The sequence below is a fragment of the Episyrphus balteatus genome, chromosome 4 (assembly GCF_945859705.1).
Source record: "Episyrphus balteatus chromosome 4, idEpiBalt1.1, whole genome shotgun sequence".
In the NCBI taxonomy this organism is placed as follows: Eukaryota; Metazoa; Arthropoda; class Insecta; order Diptera; family Syrphidae; genus Episyrphus; species Episyrphus balteatus.
The window spans coordinates 30,864,822-30,883,540 of record NC_079137.1 but is presented as its reverse complement, the minus strand read 5'-3'; the positions used below and the strand labels follow the sequence as shown (position 1 = coordinate 30,883,540).

Genomic DNA, 18,719 nt, shown 5'->3' with positions numbered 1-18,719 from the left:
ACAACGTTTAAGTTGAAAGTGTCTCGCATTCCTTATCCAACAATTCAATCTTACGAATATATTATTATTTTGTTATTTTTAAATGCGAGCGCAACGAGTATTGAAACCCAACACTTTGACGGGAATAAAATTAATCAAACGATGGAAGCATGAAGTTTTGTTGTTATGCTTCTTCCACATGTGGCGCCTTCAACCATGTTGCTGTTGTTTATAAATATAACTTGTTGGCTTATCATCAAAAATCGAGTTCAAATCATAGAGAAAGATAAGACGCCGTAGAATGATGAAACCTTTGACTTTTTAATATTTGATACTATTAATATTTGAACAAGGAATTGAGGAAAAAAAAATATTTCAGTTATTTTCGTCATGTAGAGTTAAAATACCTTATTTTGATAAGAGTTTAAGCTTTTTTATTTACTCAACAATAGGGAAGTTAATACTTTGCTTGTGACACTTTTAAGATAGGTGAAACATTATTGGAAAAATAAAACAGTGCTTAATGTTTTTAAAATATAGCCACTGACAGTGTTTTGAAATACTGCAAAAACCAATAAGCACTTTGTGAGAACAGAATAAAATTATCATTGTAGAAAATAAGGTCCCCTTTTGAATGGTAGAGTTTTTCTTTATACGTAGTGCATGAAACATTCTTAGTGATATGATACATAATTTTGAGGTATTTTCAAACGCCTGATCTAATAAAATGGAAACCAAAAATATTTGCATATCATGTAAAAAGTTGTTGAACTTTTTTATAAATAGTCTTTTCTGTAAGAAACCACGGTCAGAATTTTACCGAATAATGTTTGAAAATAAGTAGTAGACAGATGAAATTACGTAGGAACTTTTCACATTCCACAAGAATTAACAATAAAATATTATGGGTTACATGGACTTCTTTTTAGACAAGCTCAACTTTTTTGAAGACAAGATCAGTTTGGATCAACGGGAAACGGAATTTAAGAATTGAAAAAAAAAAAAAATTATTAAAAATGGAGCGTCAAATCCGATAGTTCTGATTTTGGCATAGTTGCTTATAATTATAGCCCATGGAATATCCTTATTTTTCGGACTTGAGCTTTGAAACTAATATTGTCTACATACAAAAAATTAAAAAAACTCGAATTTTGTATTTAAACAAAACAATTTTTAATCAAAAAAGTTGTATCAGACTTGAATTTATAAAATTTCAAAAACATGGCCAAAAATTATCTTTTTTACCGTTTCTGAGATATTGCTTTCCAAATTTTTTATTTCGTCCTCAATAAGTAAAAAAAAACCAACGAAAAAAAAAAAACTTCTCAAAAACGGCTCAATCGATTTTGATTAAGATTTTTGTGAGTATTGTATTAGTAGGTACTTTTAAAATATAACAAAAAAAAAATAACTTTAACTTACGGTATACCTGTATTACAAGTCAACTAAAACAGATTTCAACCAGAATTTTTACAAAAAAGAGCTTTTGTAATTGTTTAATTAAAAAACAAGACAAAATTTCAAAAAACGCGATTTTAAATTTTATAAAATTTTATAAATGTTAGCATGTTTAATTTTTAAACTTTATTTGAATGATATAAGTACCAGTTATTTTTTCTTTTTAGAAAAATGTATGCAAATGAGCTAAAGGCCAAAGAGCAATATCGTTTTCAGACAGACAATTTTGAATATTTAAAAAATGAACGATTAAAAAAAAAAAACTTTGAACGTCTTTAAAAAAAAAAAATCGTAAAATTATGAACAAAAAAAAATACAAATAAACACTCAAATTTTTTTTTAACGCTACACAAAAAATCCGATCGAATAAAGTTCAGGAACTTTTTTTTTCATATTATTAAGTGTATTTATTTTCAAGGATCCCTGCCTGTGACAAGACTCAATCTTCTCTAGAATGCTAACTCCAGTCATCTAGACCAATATCTCTTTAATCCACTGCGATTCGTCTTTAAAGAGAATAGTTGGTCTTTCTGAAATTTGGAGGCTAGAATTTTTAGATCTTCTTTGATATGAACGATTCAAAACAGTATAAATAATACTTCTCGGAGACTTGTCTCCTTGTCCTTGTACGGTTGATATGCTTTGCCGCAAACCAAACTGCTGCGCACCTTTAAGAGTGTTGCAGAATGCAGGGGCGGATCCAGGATTTTTTTCTGGAGGGGGGCACAAGGGACGGATTGGCAAAAAAAAAAACAGCAATAACAGTTAGAAATAAAGTGAAGTACCATACGACTGACTAACAAGCAGAAAATTTTAACGACCCACAGTGGTCTAAAACCTGGCCAAAAATATTTAAGGCACATTTCCCATATAAAATAGGTACCAAATGACCAAAAAGTTATTCGGAAGGAAAAATTTTCATTTTCTTGTTACAGTAAAAGCCACTTAAGTGCTAACCCTCTTACTCCTGGATTAGCCGGAAGAAAAAAAATATAAAAAACCAGAAAATGCACGTACAATTCTGTGCTATATTAAAGTTAGTAATCTATTCTTTATTTAATTTTTTGACTTAAGTTGTTTCACCAAATAGTTTTTGAGAAATTAAGTTTTAAAGATGAAATTTTGAAAAAAAAAAAATGTTTACGTTTTTTAATTGATTTTGTATAAAATTTTGCAATATTATGGACATAATTATACCATTAGTTAATGACCTAGTAGTTTTTAGTCAAATACTAAAGACTTCATTCTAATAAATATTAAAGTTCCTAAGAATAACAAAAAAAACTGAATCATACTTTTTTGCCGAGAAACCCAGTTTTGTTTTTTTTTATTTGCATTAACCTTTTGTAAATTTAAAAATTAATAAGTCAATCGATTGGCCTTTATCTTTAATAAAACACGTATTTTTTTAAAAATTCAATAAAGTCATTATTTACTTAGTTATTTCGATATTTTGGGAGTAAAAAAAAAGTTTAAATAATTTATTTTTATATAAAAATGCAAAAATTCAAGTAAAAAACTATCTAATATTAATTTTTAGGCACTTTCCTAAAATCCAAAAATAAAACCCCGTTTGGTTTACTAACAAAAACTATTTTTTTTTTGAATTTCGTAGTTTTTACACAAATTTGCTTATTTTCAAAAAAAAAAACCCAACTTTCAACATTAACTGTCAATTTAAAACTATTGGTTAGAAAAAACTATTTATTAGAAATTTGAAGTACTATTTCGATAAAGCAATACTTAAAGATTATAATATTAGAAGCTTCAAAAGAAAAAAAAATAGTTTTGTAGAGCTTTTATGCAATCTTTTTCGGTTTGTTACAGAAATGTCACATGGGGCTACAAGGGGTTAAATTGTTTTATACCTCAAGAATGTTGTGTTGAAATTGTAGGTCTCTTGGAGCCAAATTGACCAAGTTATGAGTATTTTAATACTTTCCTTAGGAACGTTTTAGTCTTTTAGTCCAGAGTTCAAAACTTTAAATCGTTATCCCCACAACTAATGTTTTCAACGCCGGTGCTCCTCATAACTTCAAAACTACTGCACCGATTCTTTTGAAATTTGGAACACTATTTTTTTTACATATTTTTAGAGGTATCCCTGGAGAAATTTTCTCAATAAAATAATATTTATAAAAATCTATAAGTAAGGGTCGCTTTTGAGGAGTTTTTTTTCAAGGGGTCTTTATTTTCGGGGTGCAAACTTGGGCAAATTTCTGAAATGCAAGTTTGTTCTACATATCCAGCAGTTCTATAATATATAGTTTATGCAATTTTGTGACGTGTTCTGCTATTTTAAAAACACTAATGTTAAAAAAAAAAACAACGAAAAAAGTGCAAATTTTTTAACCACTCTGTATGAAATAGAGTTGCATATACAATTATTTTATATATCATTCAATGTCATTCGATGTCCATATCAAAATTTTTCACCAAAATCACTTTGAAAATTCACTTTTTTTTAAATCGAAAAAAAAAATTCGTGTGTACCCAACAAATAGCCGTTTATTTATTTGTGAGGTGGAGCTTTTAATGGGAAAGGGATGCAACAATCAACAAAATTCGCATTTTCAGCCAGAAATAGACAAGAGTTTCACTCAAGTTCTTTCTGTTATTATTCATATATTTTTAAAACTCTTATAGTTTGATTTCCTTTAAGTATGAACTTTAAGTTCTGGGGGGGGGGGGGCACGTGCCCCCGTGCCCCCCCCCCCCTGGATCCGCCGTTGGCAGAATGTTGTAAGACATTCATATCTATATGTTAGAATCGTATAAAAGCAATGTTAAGCAGGTTTTTTCGAAACATTTCCATGCTGCTGTTAAGATTTTTAATAGTTCCTCTACTTCTTCTAGGTATATCTTGACAGTATTGTTTCTTCTTTTTGGCATTTCTCCCTCTCCAAATATTTTCTAAAAGCTACTAGAAATACTGCTTGAATACTTGTACTATTCCCTGCTTTTCGGTGACTTTCTTTCAATTTTTCAAAGAGTTTGCGTTGTTTGTTTGGCAACTTTGAAAATGGTTTCTTCTCAGCCCCCTATTTTTCAGTTTTGAGCTAACGATAGTGTTTTTTTTTTATAATGTTTAAGGTTGATCAGTTAAGAATTTTTTCAATGACTCCATTTTCATATATTTGAAATATTAACCCACAAAAATTCATGGCTTATAAAACAAAACTAAAATCTAAAAGAATTTTCATAGTTTTGCGGGAAATGTCAAAACAAAAAAAAAATTAAACATACAAAAAATAAAGAATGAAAAAAATTTAAATTTACTTTCGCAAAGTTATGACCCCATTAGCAGCTCCAATATGTTTCACATGGCAGAACAAACAAAGGGCACATTCCGGCAGCAGAGCGTCGTTTTGACTAATACTCCTAAGAATGTTCATGTTCACACACTCAAGAGTCTTTCAGTAGATTCTACTGCTGCTTCCTCCTACTCGTCGTCGAATTTTTTTTGTGTGTTGTCCCCACATTCCTTACTCTTTGCTCTAAAACATTTTGTGATGAGAGTTGTGACTTGGTTTTTTTTTTATGGGGTGGATAATAATGAGTGATGATTATGAGACTGCTGTAAGGTGGATAAGATAGGTCAGGTGAGATAAACTTAAATGATGTTGAGCAGGATGATAAACAATTATTAGCTTTTATTCAGTGTCAACTTTTTATGCCAAAATAATTATTCACATGGAAGAAAATAGATATATTCTTGGTAAAGAATAACAATTTTCATTGATTTTTTTAGACAGTGATAACACAGGAGGGAACTTTGTTAGTTTTAAGGACTTTTTTATGCAAAAATAAATTTTTCTGTCGATATGGAGAGTTATCAAAATATGTATATTATTATATTATACGGTGTCCCTTAATTTTATTCATATCAGTAGCAATTTAGGAATAATAGTAAAAGTGTCCAGAGATTTTCATGGATCTACATTTTTCTTAAACATTATAAAAGTAAGTTTAAAACATTATAAAATCTTTGTATTTGTAACATTGCTTAAATTTTTCCGTCACTGAGCATAGATATTATCAATCCTCTGATATAGCCTCTTCTTTAAAAGTGTTGATTCGCCTTATATATCCGAAAGTAGTGATGGTATATTTTTTGAAAAAAAAAAAAAAATAAAAGCATAGCTTGTAAGCTTAGCTTAATTTTCTAGCCATAACACTGCCCAACCCACAAACATTTTTCAGACTAAATAGAGGTTGCTGATTAAAAAAAAAATTTTTTGAAAGCTTTTTTGTACCAAAAAATTTATATAAAAAACTGTCAAAAACCTTGTATAGGAAAAAATAGTTTCTCCATTTTATTGCACACGTACGTTAATCTTTTTTACTTATAAGTTCTATTAGTTTGCGAATTTTTGCAAGCTTTTGAAAAATCCTAAAAATAAAAATCCATTCAATATATACCCATATAAAATAGTTGATTTTCAAAAATTCATATTTCCAAAATGACTGTCTCAGAAAAAACATCGTATTAGAACCCTTATTTCTTCTCATTATCTTTCTATATTTAACTCAAATTTCTGTAAAAAAAATTCTCCTGATTATAATAACCACTTTGTGGAATAGTTTAAAAATAAAAAGCCATGCATAACTCAGTATTGAAATTTTTTTTTAATTATCTCAGTACTTTGGTTATACTTTTATAATTTTACCGAACATAGGTAGGTACATACATATAAAAAAAATAATTTTTTTCGACTTACCGTTTAGAAAATAAATCTTTTTTACAATTCCCATTTTATCCCTATTTACCCTATTTAATGAACTCAAAAACAAAAGAAAAATTACTTTTTTACGACTTATCGTTTAGAAATAAATATTTTTTTTTAATGCCATTTAACCCCTATTCACCCTATTTAATACTTCAATTTTTAGAAATGAGAAGTCTTGATTCTTCGTGTATGCAGCTTGGAGTTCATCGATTTATAAAAAAAATACTATGGCCCAATCTCCATCATGTATATTTAATGTCCCCATTAAAAAATCTGTCAAATCGCATACAAATTTTAAAATTTCCCTTTTTAATGGCGACTTTTAATTATAATTATTAACTTATGTATGTATAAAGAACTCACGTTTTTAGATATCAAAATCTAGTTTCCCTCTGTAAAATTTTCAAATTCGATTTAGATTTTTGATTATAGCGAAATTTCGACAAATAACGTCACGTGTCACAGATTTCAAAGATTTCATCACACAGCCTTTTCGTGTCAGTGTTAGAAAAGACAAATTTGAAATTACAGTTAATCGTTTGAAGTTTTGCCATATTACTGAACGTTAACTTGATTTTCAAATTCAAATTGTTTCGCAATAAAAAAAATAAATAAATGTAACACATACGTCACAGTGACCATTAAGGTTTAAATTTAGAACATTCTTGATTTTGCCACCGCTGGACGGTTGCAACAATCAAACGAATTGGATTTTGCTGAGTGTCTCAATTTAAACTGCAATGGTCACTGTGGCGTATGCGTAACATTTTTTTTATAATTTTTTTTTATTGCGAAACAAATATTAAAACTAGTTCAATTTGAAAATCAAGAATATTATTTTTCAATATCTTACCTACGAAGTACGGGCACATTGATAGATCTACCAAATCGCCAGTAAAATGCTTCAAATGTAGTAACTTTTAGCTAGATTTGATTCATAAACTAGCAAAACAAATAATTCGTCGTAACTAAAAATTCAATATTAAATTCATATGGTTGAAACGTTCGATTAATCCCTATAAAAACTCTATAACTCAACAACGACTCGATGGATTCTTATGATCTTTATTATTTAACTAAGCGTCTCATGTCAGACACTGAAAATTATTCTAGCTTATGTTTAGATATGCTGTATTTTTTGAACAAAACTGATTGTTAATGGAAGGAAAACTATACTAATACAGGTTTTTCTGGCCTGTAATTTTGTTTTTAATACCTATTTACCTACCTGTTATCATTTTCCAACCCCAAATACATATCTGCTAGTAAATTATATGAATTCCTATCAATCCTAAACAATCTAATCTTCAGCACACAGATGACTTTAATTTTTACTGTCAAGAGTTTAAAGGTCAATGCTAGGCTACGACAACAGCCTGACAACAACAACACCAAACAACACTAATAAACTAGGATAAATGTGTCAAGGAAAAGTACGCTACCATAAAAACGCCAGAGAATATATTATAGCTAGTGCCATATATCCATCGGATTAAATGTCCGTCGTCGTCATAAAAATTAAAATTAATTCACCAACTCGCATCCTAAACAAGCAGAGTTTCTATATGCCCAGTGCAGCCAACCACCCTGTGTTTTTCTGGATTTTATTGCTACTACTCGACTCGGCTGGCAAAAGCGAGGGTGTAAACTGTGGTAAGGATCGTCGCGTCGCGTAGCGTTGCTGTCCCTGTCGCTGCGCTGTGTCGTCCTTCTCGTGTAATGGTGGTTGCGTGATGGCCGAGAGCGCGAGAGGCTGGCTAACCCGATATACTACTTTTGCAATTAATGCAACATATTTATTACGCTGATGAATAGCCTGAAGGAGTATGTGCGATATATGTTCTTTGGTGTGGGTCATGGTAATTTGGTGCGGAACAATGCGTTAAACAACCAACTCCAAACACTATGGGTCTATTCATCCATCCATCCAGCAGCGTGTCCAGCGCGAGGAAAGTAGGCGCGACTGTGTAAAGGTTTCCCTACACACACCGTTCGGCCAACTATGACACCATAATCCACCTCACTTCGCATTAGTAGCATACGGATGGATATATGGTGGCATCACTAGTGCGGTGGTGTTTGAAACTTGGCATTGGTTAGGGGCTGGAAGTTGGAGTGGGTGATGGTGTTAGTGTGGTGGTAATGTCAAAAAACTGCCACCACCTTCTGGGAAAATTTACAGTTTCAATTTGTAATAACTGTCAAAGTCGTTGAGTTTTATGTGGTCATTCATTGTAACAGAACACAGTTTCACACAAACACGAACACACTTAGATATCGTTGAGATATACACACAAAACTATAGTGATAGTGGGGGCAACAAAAAAGTGGCAACTTTCTTTTGCGGGGGGAAGGATATTGGGGGATGATATACATATTTTTGTGGAAGAGATACTATTTTGTAACCAAAACGATTTATAGCCGCAATTTGTAACTGCACTCGTCGATGTAAAGTTTGTGTAGGTTGCTGAATCGGGACGGGGGGGACGGGGTGGGGGGGAAGTTATCAGACGGGCTGGTGGCGGCAGGGGTAAGTTCCATATACGCAGCAGAAAAAGTTTGTTGTTCACTTGTGCAACACAGCGCTTCATTGGCATGATAAAGTGAGGCGCATCGCTTAATCGGAGTAATTTCCGGATACCCAGTTTTATATACGCTTTTTCGTTTTCTAAGTGAAACGAAAAAATCAATTTCAGTTTTAACAATGAGGACAACGAGAACGAGAATGATGACGACGACAACGATGCGATGCTAACGCTGGGAATAGCTAGGTATAGCCAATTCGATGGTTTACTAAATGCGCCGAATGACGCTAACCTGCTGCTAAAATGGAGATGAGATTTATCCGCGGGAGTATTTTTCGCGAGGTAGTTGTCTTCTCATGGCAATGAAGCAGTGAATAGTTGATGTGATGACGATGGGAAGGGACGATGAATAAAATAGATGAAGGTATAGGTAGGATTGTTAGGAACACCAGCAAGGATGGTTTTGAAAAAATATTTCCAAAGGACTTGGCAGTGGGAAGTGATAGTGACAGTCTGTTGTGTGTTGGTTTGAATGGCTTCTTACCTATTTGGATGAAAATATTTGTACTTTTTTTTTCTTGTTTACCATTTTTGTCCTTTGTTTACATTCTGATGTTATCAACTTGGATTTCAGTTGAAAGTGGAATAGGTATCTATGTAAACTATGACCAGTTGGTTTTAACTTACACAACTTTATATTTGAATTTCATCTAAAAGAGTTAAATCCAAGCTTAGAATATTCTTCAAAATAAAGTATTTTACGGCTATTTGTGGATCAAGATGTTAAATTGTTGATTAAAAATTGTTTTTTTTTTTTAGTCCAGCGTGTCGAATTTGTTGTGCAAAAAAGTGTACATTATTTTTATCGTAAAAATGATGTTCTTGCCAAATCCTCATAGCGGCCCCTTATCTCTTTCGCTCAGACAGGATACTGCTTGTAAAACGTCAATTGGCTGATAGCTTAGTTTTAAGAATATGTTTATCTGTCTATCGACTTGTCTTGCGCAGTAACTTAGTTCACAAAATGGATAGAATGCAGAAGTCTACAAATCATTCGCCTTTTTTATTGCAACTGTCATCTACCATCTTCATCTCTCCTGGGGACATGACTTTGTAACTGGTTCTGTATGATGGCGACTTGATGTATTTTAGTCCACAATCTGGCCTTCATGATCCGTTCTCCTAGTGCTTTCATGAAATTATGTTACTGACAATAGTCCAAATACAGTTTCTTGAGGTCTTTCAATTATTGTTTTTCGAGGCAGAGTTGCAGGTTTGTAAAAAATCGTTTTATTTTTATATTGCATATAAAAATATTAAGCATAGAAAAAAAATTTTATTGCAAATACAAAATTTTCTGCATTGAAAAAAAAAAACCAATGCAAAATGTGTGCATTAAATATTTTTTTTTATTAATACTCTTCGAATTTCTTGCAAATTTGACCTTTATCTCCAATATTATAGTTAAAAAAAGTTTGTGTATGGTCACATAGCCATAATTGTAAAAAAAACTACGAGATTTATAAAATGTTTAATGCACACATTTTGCATTGAATTTTTTTTCAATGCAGAAATTTTTTATTTGAAATTAATTTTTTTTTCAATGCAAAAGATTTTTATTTGCAATAAAAATTTTGTTTTCAATGCATTTTTGTTTTCATTTGCAATACCTAAATATTTTTTTTTTTTATGCAAAATATTTTTTAGTTGCAATAAATATTTTTTTTTCAATGAAAAATTTTTTTTATTTGCAATAAATATTTTTTTTTATTTCAAATGCATTTCTTTTAAATTGATACTTTTACAACCCTACGCCGTAGTACAGTGTTACGAGTTGTTGACTTATACTTGCCCGAGTGCAATCTTCGCACTGTATACGTTTCACCTTTTACCCCATGAAATCTCCCTCTACTTAGAGGAATCTGGCGGTGTGGGGTCCTTCATTTCAAAAGGAGTCCACACATTTCTGAAGTCAATCGTTTCTGGGGTCAAAAGCCAAAAGTCGTTAAACTGTAATCATTTCATATCCGAGGCGTAGGTACTTTCGAACAAGCGCTTCGCACGTAGCTTATTCATAAATACACAAATAAATGCTGTGCATCAACAACTGCCGGGTCAAGCAAGACCCTAGAGCTCAAAAAATTTAATTTGTTCCTCTTTTCCAGAAAATATGCTATATTATTAGATTTTTTGAAACTCAAAATCCATCAAAACCATTTTTGAGATTAAACTCATATTCTGATCCCACAATGCATGGGGAAAAATAGTGCGAAAATGATGGGTATGGGTACAAAATATTTGGTTTGAAATTAAGGTCCCCTTTTCACAACCATCTCGCCTAAAAAACCTACGCAAGCTACTATTACCTAAACGCATATGAGCCTTGACAAACAAAGTCTGGAACAACTTTGTCCCATAAACATAATAATGTCGCATATATAAAACTTTGTTTCTATATAACACAAAGTTAAAACGAGTATGAAATGAGTTTTCTCATTCTTTACTAAAAAGAAGAGTACAGTTTTTAATATAAAAAGTTTAAAGCAATCCATGTCTGTTGTCTTTTCTCCTCTCGCATCAAAGTTGTTACATCAACTATTTATTTGTCTTTTGGATAAAATTTTGGAATCCCTTTTAAATGTTATTACATCAAAAGCCATTAGTGTGTGCTAATTTCAGTCATTATTATGTATATCATGACAACAAGAAATTTTTGCCAAAAACCAAAACAACTTCATCGGCAAACCTTTGCCTAGTTAGTATACTATACAGAGTAGCTTAAACCCCTCATTACCTGTTAAGTATGCCCTCAAAAAGGTGTCAGGAAACTTTAAATCCCAATGTTACAATTCCCTCCCGGCCGACATGCCAGCCAAGTACCCGATACCCCGTTGGGTGTGTATAAGACCCGTTCCACCTCCTATATCGTCTAACCAACAACGACGATAGCTATATTGAACCATTTGCCTATAAATATATTGCCAAACTTTTTGAACATTAAGTAGTCTCGGTCGGTTGGATGGAGAATATTCCTGTAGGACTCTATAAGTCTACAAACAACCATCCCACTGACACTGGCTTTGGGATGTTGGATGCTGGATGCTTGATGCTCATTTTGGATTCGGTTCGTGTTGGGTTTGGAAATTTGTCTGCTTGCATCCAAATAATGCAAACTGCACCACAACCAACATTGATTTTCTCTCCTTAGTTTTTTTTTTTTATGGGTATAGGAAGTATCAGGGGTGAGTGGAATCTGAAACTAGAGAACTCCAACGAGAACTTTGAAGCCTCATAACAATTACGCAACTTAGAATTGCGACAGTAGGTAAAAGCAGAGCAAGTGAAAGGAACAAACCAAAGTGAAAGAGAAGAATAGATTTAAGCAAACTGAGTCATTTCAGCAATATTCATGCAGAGGACTCTTACTGTGTGTGGTTGAAACTCGAAACGTGTGCTGCTGCAATATCACCCAAAAACCTCTACTATAACCATTTATTCGTAAAAGGATATATTCATAAGGACATTAAAATGCGGGAAGTGAGCAAACTTTGCTCCAGGCAGAGTTTCTCGATGTCATGCAGATAGATAGACGAGTCTGGATACCAAAAGCAAACACAGACACTGGAAGAAACAAGGAACAGGGGTAAAATTTAATTTCGATCCTTGATTTTTTTTTTGCTCCTACCCCGTTTATCCTGGCATCAACGCAGTTGTCGTAGAATGTGTTTCCACCTGTTGGATTTGATTCGGGATTGTTTCGAATGAAAAGGGGAATATATAGAGAGTAGGTCGATGAATGGGAGAGAAAGATTTAAATTTCCTGCAGATATTTAATTAAAAAGGGCATAACGATTGGCATGGTCCTTGCACAATCTGATGTAGGATTGCATAAAACAGTGCGGCTTGAAAGATTATGTAAGAAGATTTTAAAGAGGCTTTTTGAGGGATAAAAAGATTCCAGAGGTTTTATGATATGGGTGTTAATGCAGATAATAATTTCAAAACATTCTTATTGGATAGTGCTTGTTTTTAACTGCAGTTATAAACTCATGTTGGGTTTTGTGTTCTCTTGTAATTAGAAAAAGTTACCCAAATATTGGTAAATGTAGAATAGAAATTTAATTTTGAAAGGGTTTGTGCATAGCGAACTTAGTGTTTATAAATTTGTTTATGTCAATACATATTGTTCTTATTCAAATCCTATATCTGCATCAAACATATTAATCTCAAACTTAATTGAAAATACCTTGCAGAAACTTCCTTCGTTTGTGCCGGGCTACACGGTGGTTTTTCAATCGCCTAACCAGTCAGGTTGTAGGCAAGAGGGGTGAGGATTTTCCTCTTTTTGACGTTTGTTCCTAGAAAATGTGAATTGGAACGTGATTGGGCACAACACTTATTTTATTTTCGTTAAATACTAACGGTACAGATTATACAGATTTAAGATTAACATTTAACATTGGATAAAAAATTAATTTTTAACGATATTGATTGAAAAACATATTCCTTATACTCTGTGATTTAACAATATCATTACAGGAATTAATAAGAACATAGTTTTTATTAAATACATTAATTAACAGATTGAGAGGACTATAAGCGCCATAGTTTGATCTACTAAAGATGTTACAAAGTGACATTTGTCTTCTTACACTATAACGACTTACTGTAAAATTCAATCGGGAAAGGACCGATGGTGTTGAAATCGAACCATTAATTATTCCTATGATAAAACAGAACTGCAAATACTCTCTATGAGCAAAAAGAGATGGCAGATTTATAAGTTGTAATCTATGAGAGTAAGGTGGTATTACAATTCTATCTGACCAGGGAAGGAAACGTAGACAAAATCTCATAAACCTTCTTTGAACGGATTCTAATCTGTTGATATGAGTCGCGTAATAAGGTGCCCATACAACACACGCATATTCAAGAATTGATCTCACAAACGAAACATAGAGGGTTTTAAGCACATAAGGGTCATGAAATTCACGAGTAAAACGTTTAATAAAGCCAAGGGCCTTATTAGCCCTTTTTATTATATAATTAAAATGATCGATAAATGAAAGCTTTGAGTCTAATACTACTCCAAGATCGGTAAAGCTAGACAAAATACATAAATCAGAGGAATTAAAGTTATATTTATGGACAAACCAGTTATTCTTACGCGTAAAACACATTGACTTGCACTTCTCAACATTTAAAAAAAGACGATTATTATTGCACCATTCCCAAAATCTTTTCAAGTCATCTTGTAAAAGTTCACAGTCTAATATTGAGTTAATTTTTCGAAAAATTTTCACGTCATCAGCATAAATAAGAGACATAGAGTTTTTTAAGACAGACGGAAGATCATTAATAAATAAAACAAACAGTAAAGGACCAAGATGGCTACCTTGTGGTACACCAGAGTTGACAATAAAACATTTAGAACGTTCACCTTTAAAAATAACACTATTTAATCTATTTTTGAGATATGAATCCAACCACTTAAGAAATTGATCGTTAAGACCAATTCTTTTTAATTTATTGAGAAGTATTTGATGATTAAGCTTATCAAAGGCTTTGCTAAAGTCTGTAAAAATGCAGTCAACTTGTTGATTCTTCTCAAATGCATCAATGCAGAACGTCGTAAATTCTAATAAATTCGTTGTTGTAGACTTTTTCTTAACAAAACCATGTTGATTATCACATAGAACAGAAGTACAATGAAAAGACAAAACATCACAAACAATTGATTCAAACAACTTAGGAATGACAGATAGTTTAGCTATAGGTCTATAGTTAGTTACTAAATTTTTGTTACCTTTCTTGTGAACTGGGATTAGAAATGAGTTTTTCCAAAGAGCTGGAAATATTGCACTATATATTGCACACTGTGTAGCCAGGCCCTTTATTCAATTAAGTTTTTGACTTTTTAAAAAATCTTAAAATTAATATTATCTGAAAGATACGTACGTTCTTATAACGAAGAAATATTAAAAGAAGAAATAGAAATATTGAATCAAAAAGATCTCGAGGAATTTCAAACCATTTATCTATTTTTTGAAAATATTGGTCACTATGGCGTATGCGTAATTTTTTTTTTCGGTGGAAAAACTTAAACATTTTTTAAATTTTTATACCGCTGACCAGTGACCAATTGATTTAATTATTTACTCCAATACCTTAAAAATTTCATAATTTGTCAAAAAAAAACCCTAAACTTTCGATTTATTATTTGAAACCGCTGCAGGACCAAATTTTTATAACTCGAAAACGATATTTCGGTACTTTTTTTTAGGGTCAGTAAAAAAGAATCAAATTGTGAATAAATCATAAGTCTGATAAAATACGTATGCAAAACAGCAGAACATCAATAAAAAAAAAGAAATCCTCACATATATAATTACGTTAAAAGAAGGGTTTGGAATTTTCGTCTGCCTGAAATTATATCAAAATCGACATTTACAAAAATGTCTCGGGAAATTTTGATTTTTTTTCGGATTAGCTGAAAGTAGCAAAGTAGCAATACAGCCATATTTTAGAAGTTCAAATTGGATTTTCGGGAAGTTTTTTTAAAAAAGTGGTTCCAGGGATTTTAAGTTAAAAATTTCTGTTCAAATTTTAGTTAAATAAATAAATTCCGTAAAATAAATTAAATCCACGAAATTGCCGTCAATTTCTAAGGTCAACCTGCTTGTAGTAACAGCGGCGAATCAAGGAAGAAAAAGAAGAATTAGAAGTTAGATAAAGAAAGAGAACAACAAATAGCCTTATTTGCGATTTGCAACTTTCAATCGATAGTTGATAAAAATTAAATTTCGATATCTTATTATTTAATAAAGAAAAGTTTTGAAGAATGGTCCTAACCGATATTAAATGAAATCTAATTACAAAATTCCATTAAGAAGTTGAACAGTTTTCCTATAAATTAGGTTTAAAAATCCCAAATTTCAGCATTTATCAACTATCGATTGATGGTTCTAAATCACAATAAGGCTGAAATACTAAAAAATCTTATTTGAAGTTAGCTGTTCAATTTTGTGATAGTATTGCTAGAATAAAAAAAAACTTATTTATTACAGATTTAATAAAAAAACATTCAAAATTAATAAACTTCTTATTTACAATAATGTCAAATAGATTTGTCCAAAATTAAAAGCCTATAATCCCATGCCAAATTATCACTTAGCTATCCTTAAGCAAAATAAAAAAAAACACTGTGATTTTAAACCTCAATCACTCTTTTTATAAACCCAATTCCATTCGAAAATCATACCCAATTCATAAAATCAAAAAAAAAAAGGTATATCGACCCACAATACATCAATCCATTGGCACCCTATCAAATCCACTTAACTTCAATCATTTTGTGCTACAAAAGTGTTTCTCTGTGTTTGAGTGTGTTTCAATAAAATTAAAATCCCCAGACTTTCTCAATCAAATTAAATGACTCTCATTTGACCAAAAAATAGGGGGAAATAAATAAATAATGTAGATATACCATCAGGAAGAAAAAAAGGATATCTCTGCAAGGATGCGAATACAAAAAACGAAATATGAAAATAAACCCAAATAAGTGTTTTGATATTGAACCTATTTCACCTGCCACCTGCCACATGTCAAAATAAAAATTTACCATTTTTTTTATGAATCGGTGGAAAAAAATCCAAAAGTTTCTTTTTCTCGATGTGTATGGCAGAGGTATATGTCGATTTTTCTCTACTGCGCCAATCGAATGTGCAAATATAACATCTCTTCCAATACATCGGATCAACATGAATAATCTACTAAGCCCTTCCTGTTCAGTTTTGCTGAAAACGAGCTCTTTGGTTGATATATAAAAAAAGGTAAAACAAATCAAAATAAAAGAAACACTCACAGGAAACTCTAGGCCAACGCAAAAGGAAGTAATCCTTCGACCCACAAAACATCGAGGACTACTGAAACTGTCAAAACTGATTACTGTATAAGGCTTCCATTGATTTTGAATCGATGCCTTTGTGTTTTGCGGGTCTTCAAGCCGGGTATGCAAATAAGCTAACACACACACGAAACCTATAAACATGAGTCAGAGTTTTCAAAAGAAAACAATAACAACAGCAATAGCAACAATAAAAAACAAAAACAACACACCCGAAACTTTCGATTTAATATGCGCACAAAGCAGCAACGAGAAGTTGAAGCCGAAGCCTTACAGGTTCAAATCGTCTTCTTTGTTTAGTTTCTTTTTGTTTCAGGAATTCAAATTTCGATTTAGACGGATGTGGATGTGCTGTTTGGGGGAGTTGGGGTTGTCATTTGAATTTTTCATTCATCCTTTTGTTTTGCATAAGGAGAATGAAAACGAACCCCTTTTCCTCCAAAGAATGAAGACTAAGCTGATGTCATCCAATGTGTGTGGTGCGGGATCGGTATCATCGGTATCGGCATAGAAAAGCATTAGTTCATGCAACTAAATGTCAAATGGGTCTAAGGGTGGCTCCACCAACCCTCAATCTAATGAGTCGTGGATTATTCAAGTCACACCGGAATAACAGAGAGAGTGCCTGAAACGGAGAGGGGGGGGGGGGGGGGGGGTTATATATCCTCTATCAGCAACTTTTATCCAAGAATCGATTTCCGTTTTTGCGGGATTGTGTTTCTGAATTCCTATTCGAGCAATGAAGACTCTCAACTGTCGCCCCCACTTTCCTCAACTAAAAACAGACGTCCTTCCTTAACATCCTCTTTGCAAACACACCATTTCTATATATGCTTTCTAGCTTTCAATATATAATATGTATAGTTTTCCAAGAGACAAGTCAGATAGATTGGTTGAATTAGAGAGGGAAGGAGTCACAAGAAGTTAACCCTATCCCATGAGTGTGTGCTGTTTGTGGGCTTTGAGTCAATTTCAGATGCTTTTTTATGTAACCCGATATCCATCTGCTGAAGGCGGCTGAAGGGTGTCATCTCTAACAAAAAAAAAAAAAAAAAAAAAACGACACGGGTTGATTCTTCGGAGGCATTCTCTCACGACTGGAGCCTTAGTGATGAGTTACAAATTGAAAACATGAGTAAATCGTGTGTCCTGATTTTTGTTTTTAGTTTTGTTTCTTTTTTTTTCTATTTATTTCTTCAAATACCTATAAGTTTTTTTTTGTGTATATGTATAAATAAGGATATGTTTTTGATGATAATAGTGAGTAATGGGAGCAATCCTTTATCGAGATGTGATGCGATTTGACAATAGGAACAAAAAAAAAATAATAAAAAATTCAATGTGACATTGAGCGCCAGTGATCACACACTTAAGAGTTTTGGTGTTTTGTTTGGGAAATGTTGCCAATAGTATTGTTGGATTTTTTTCCTTTCTTCTTCACGTTTTGTGATATTTTCTTTGATAATGTTTACCTTTCTCTAAGATGAAAGAAAGAAAAATGAGTGGTTTTTCTATTTGAACAGGTAGAAAATTTACTATTTCTCAAGGTTTTTCTTGCTTTGCTTCTTATATGAATATGTAGGCTTTATAGAGGTTATATTGATATTGTGGTGATTTAAAGGATTTATTTGTTTGTTTCTATTCTTTTCGCGCATTATCAAGCTTATATTTGTGTGTTTGATTTTTTTTTTTGAGAAAATACCCCAAAATGAGGTTATTGAAAATACATAGGCAATAGATTTACGATGAGAAACTCTTGTGAAGACTAAAAGGCTAAACGAAGTTGAGATCGATGGACAAAGATAGTTTGTGCATCATGCATACAGATAGATAGATAGATATTTTTATTTCGTTATAATATTTTCAAAAAGGTCTGTGACCGCGCATTTTACAATTCAGAGATTTGATATAATTAATCTTACAACTGAAATATTATTTAAGAAAAGAAACAAACAAATTTATATAATTAAGGATATATCGAAGGAAAATACGAAAAAAAACCTTCATTCAAAAGTAATAAAAAAAAAAAAGAATTAATTAAATTAAGTTTAATAAATAAATTTAATTCAAAGAACAATTTAGAAAACAAAAGTAAATATTTACAAAGGTGTGATAATGTTC

At 31.9% G+C, this 18,719-nt stretch overlaps 1 protein-coding gene and 1 long non-coding RNA gene across 3 annotated transcripts in view; one reads left to right on the top strand and one right to left on the bottom strand.

The window, feature by feature from the left end:
* Nucleotides 1-18,719, top strand: part of LOC129917867 (matrix metalloproteinase-2) — a 319,353-nt gene that overhangs the window by 74,889 nt on the left and 225,745 nt on the right. The gene's annotated exons all lie outside the window — the stretch shown is intronic.
* Nucleotides 6,257-7,113, bottom strand: LOC129917884 (uncharacterized). The gene is made up of 3 exons (XR_008772893.1): nt 7,021-7,113; nt 6,531-6,656; nt 6,257-6,472 (listed from the first exon to the last, which is right to left on the bottom strand). It is a non-coding gene; the product is annotated as an uncharacterized LOC129917884 (long non-coding RNA).